Source organism: Ranitomeya imitator, chromosome 3, assembly GCF_032444005.1.
Source record: "Ranitomeya imitator isolate aRanImi1 chromosome 3, aRanImi1.pri, whole genome shotgun sequence".
NCBI classification, from domain to species: Eukaryota; Metazoa; Chordata; class Amphibia; order Anura; family Dendrobatidae; genus Ranitomeya; species Ranitomeya imitator.
Window position 1 is genome coordinate 841,250,899 of NC_091284.1, and position 4,311 is coordinate 841,255,209.

Here is a 4,311-nt window from a genome sequence, read left to right on the forward strand (position 1 = left end):
CAGCGTTGTTCATAAGACACATCTTCCGCCTACACGGCATGCCAGACAAAATTGTCAGTGACCGGGGTCCCCAGTTTGCGTCTCGGTTCTGGAGAGAGCTTTGTCGTCTTCTCAGCATTGAGTTAAATCTCTCTTCCGCATATCATCCCGAGACGAATGGGTTGGTAGAGAGGGCCAATCAGACTCTGGTCACATATCTGCGACATTTTGTTTCTGCCAGGCAGGATGACTGGGTATCTTTATTACCATGGGCAGAGTTCGCCCTTAATAACGCTGTTGCCGATTCCACCGGTCAGACTCCTTTCCTCCTTAATTACGGCCAGCATCCGCGGGTTCCTGTGCCTATGCCCGTGTCCTCTGCTGACTCCAGGGTGGCAGACTGGGCAGTGGAGGCACGGGACATTTGGGACCGCACTCAGGATGCCATTCGGGCCTCGAAGGAGAGAATGAGGTCCTCCGCCGATGCACATCGGCGCCCTGCCCCGGCCTTTGCTCCTGGCGACTTGGTGTGGCTCTCCGCCCGTAACATCAGGCTGCGAGTTGAGTCCACTAAGTTTGCTCCTCGCTACTTGGGCCCATTCAAGGTCCTCGAGCAGGTTAATCCCGTGGTCTACCGCCTGGCTCTTCCTCCACGCTTGGGTATCACCGACACCTTTCATGTGTCCCTCTTGAAACCCGTATACATGTCCCGGTTTTCCGAGTCATCTGCCGGGACATCGGGTTCGTCTACGGACGATTACGAGGTGAACGCTATTTTGGGGTGCAAGGTGGTACGCGGCAAAAAGTTTTATTTGGTGGATTGGAAGGGTTATGGTCCAGAGGACAGGTCTTGGGAGCCTGCTGAAAACATTCGGGCCCCACAGCTCATTGCTGCCTTCGAGCGTAGCGAGGCCCAAGGAGGGGGGGGCCCTAGGAGGGGGGGTAATGTTATAGGAGTCGAGTTTCCTCTGCTGCACAGGGGGAATCTCGATCCGTCTCCGCTGCGGTCTCCCATTCCCCTCCAGCCGCAGTGGAGTCTGCTCAGCAGGGACGTCGATCCCAGCGTCTCGCTCAGTCTGACTCTGTGAGAAGAGTTATTGCTGCTTCTCCAGCTTCTGCCTTTGAAGCCTATTCTGGTCAGCAGCGAGCGGACTTCTCTGGGACTAAGTCCTTATCTGCACACACTGAGCATGCCCAGGGCAAGATCTCCCGTTGGAGATCGAGGGTCATGTGCTCAGGCTCTGCGGCACATTCCATTGGTCCTCTTGGCAGGTCCTAGAAGGGCAAAAGTTCTATAGCCATTTCCTGTGCTGCAGCTATATAAACTGTGCATGACCGCACGGCCATGCGCTAGTATTGTCTTACAATTGATATGTGTGTATGTGTGAGTGCAAGTCGTTCTTGGTTACCCCTTCCCTATTGAATGTCTGTTCGCGGAAGGTGTACGGCTGCTATCTAGCGCCCGACTTAGCTTACTACACTAAACACACATCACAGCGTCTTGTAGCTGTGCCTGCCAGTACGGCGCCGTGCGCCTGCCTTGCGCTTTCCATACCCAAGTCTGGGTGGTTAGTGGCGTCCGTTAGTGCGGCATCGCTCGCGCACTTGTGCGCTTATATTTCTGAAGGTTCTCTACACACCCAGTTGCGGTGTTGTGCCAGCAAGGGCCTAATCGGGCTTCAATCCCTTCTGGGGTTAAGTCCGCTGGCCACTTGCTCGCACTCTAGTGCGGTATTGCGGTCCTGTGAATTAACAGGATCGCTTTCCTCACGCTGGGTGAGGTTTAACCCACGCGTGTTTACTTTAGTGTACCGCTATATAGTCTGCAAATTGCTAGCAGCAGGTTCTCACCTGCACGGTGGACCCCGGACTGCGAACGCATCTTTGTCACCTGTCTTGGTGCGTTCCGCCAGTCCTAACAGGATGGTTGCCTGACACCCCTCCCCAATCTACTAATAAGGGTAACGTTAACCCTGATGATGATGATGATGGGAAATTGCATGTGTTACCTGACCATGCTTTATCTTGTAATGATGCATCTAATAACCATTTTTTCCCTAGGATTGATGGTGAAAATGTTGTACCTGTGCCAGCTGAACCTGATAATGATTTTTCTGTGAAGGTTAATGTGTCCATAGGTACAGGCGTGCCCAGCCACGTCGCTCTGCGGAGTGAGACGGCTGAGGAACCCCTAACAGGGGCAAGTGTCGGTGCTACAGGAAATGGGGAGATGCATGGGAACCGTGAGAAAGGTGACGCCATGCAATTGACCAGTGCCACCAAGGAAGGTAACTGGCGCATAAATAGCACTGCCCCTGGAGTGTTGGGGGTGGATGGGGAGGTAGAGCCCATAGCAGCGCCGGCTGATGGGTCTGTAGAAACCCCCGGGGAGACAGCCTACGTAGCTGCTGTCACCCGCAGTCAGAGTGCCCGGAACGCAGATAACTGTCTGCCTTCCGGACCCTCCTCAGTCATCATTGTGACTGAACCAGAGATGGACCCAGAGCAGGTCCCAGAGGGTTCCCGTGGGGAAGGGACCTTGACTTCCTTCTGGCTTCCCCTAGCCAGGAGTTTCAGGCCGCTCTGCGTACAGATGCGAGCCTAGAGAGTTTGAGACAACTTGCCTTGACGCACTTCTCCGAGACTGATAAGGAGAAGGTGTTCTGGGAACGAGGAAGGTTGTACCGGGAGACAGTACCCGGAGAATCACAAAAGGAGTGGTTGAGGGAAAGAAAGCTGGTCGTCCCGCAGCAATTCCGGGGTGAGTTGTTACGGATTGCCCATGAGATCCAGCTAGCTGGACACTTGGGAATCAGCAAAACTAAGGCGCGGCTGTCTCAACACTTCTATTGGCCTAAGATGGGGACAGATGTGTCAAACTACTGCCGCTCCTGTATCACCTGTCAAAGAGTGGGAAAGGCGGGGGCCTGCTCTTAAGGCTCCCCTGATCCTTTTGCCAGTGATAGAGGAGCCTTTCCAGAGGATCGCGGTGGACATTGTGGGCCCGCTGGCCGTCTCCAGCAGCTCTGGAAAGCAATACATCCTTACTGTGGTAGACTACGCTACCCGGTACCCAGAGGCAGTAGCTCTGTCGTCAGCTAGGGCAGATAAGGTGGCGGATGCCCTGTCGGCCATCTTTTCATGTGTAGGATTTCCCAGGGAGATGCTTACTGATCAAGGGACCCAATTTATGTTTCGCCTAATGGAGGCTCTCTGTAAGAGAATGCAGGTGAAGCACCTGTTATCGAGTGCGTATCACCCACAGACCAATGGCTTGTGTGAACGCTTCAATGGTACCCTCAAACAGATGCTACGCATGCTGGTTGAGACTCAAGGGCGCGACTGGGAGCGGTACCTCCCACACCTGCTGTTCGCTTACCGAGAGGTTCCGCAGGCCTCGACGGGGTTCTCCCCCTTCGAGCTCCTGTACGGCAGGCGAGTCTGGGGACCCCTTGGGTTGGTAAGAGAATCCTGGGAAGAGGAGCCGAACCCTTCTGAAGTGTCCATAGTGGAGTATGTCATGCGCTTCCGTGACAAGATGCAGACCTTGACGCAGTTGGTGCATGACAACATGACGCAGGCTCAGGCTGACCAGAAGCACTGGTACGACCAGAACGCCCGGGAGCGGACCTACCACGTGGGTCAAAAGGTGTGGGTGCTGGTCCCCATACCAAAGGATAAGCTTCAGGCAGCCTGGGAGGGCCCGTACGTCGTCCACCAACAGCTCAACCCGGTCACCTGCGTGGTCACGCTTGACCACGCTCGGGGTAGGCGAAAGGCCTTTCACGTCAACATGATGAAGGCTCATCACGAACGTGAACCTTTCGTCCTACTTGTCTGCAGCTTACCCGAAGATGGGGAGGAAGACACCCTCCTGGACATGCTGGCCCAAGCCAAGGCTGGTGGGTCCATGGAGGACGTGGAGGTAAGCGCCTCGTTAACTGAACCCCAGCGGTTGCAGTTGCAAACCACACTGGAATCCTTTCGGGTCATGTTCTCCAACCAACCTGGGAGGACTGAGTTAGCAGTCCACGAGTTGGACACCGGGAATCACGCCCCACTACGGCGAGCACCCTATCGAATCTCCGACCAGGTGCAACAGTTATGCGCCAGGAGATCAATGAGATGCTACAGCTGGGGGTGATTCGACGGTCAAAGAGTGCATGGGCCTCACCTGTAGTTCTCGTGCCAAAGAAAGACCGGTCCACCCGGTTCTGCGTGGACTACAGGGGGCTCAACGCCATCACAGCCTCTGACGCGCACCCAATGCCGCGCATCGAGGAGCTGCTTGAGAGGCAAGCTGGCGCAAAATACCTGACAATAATGGATCTG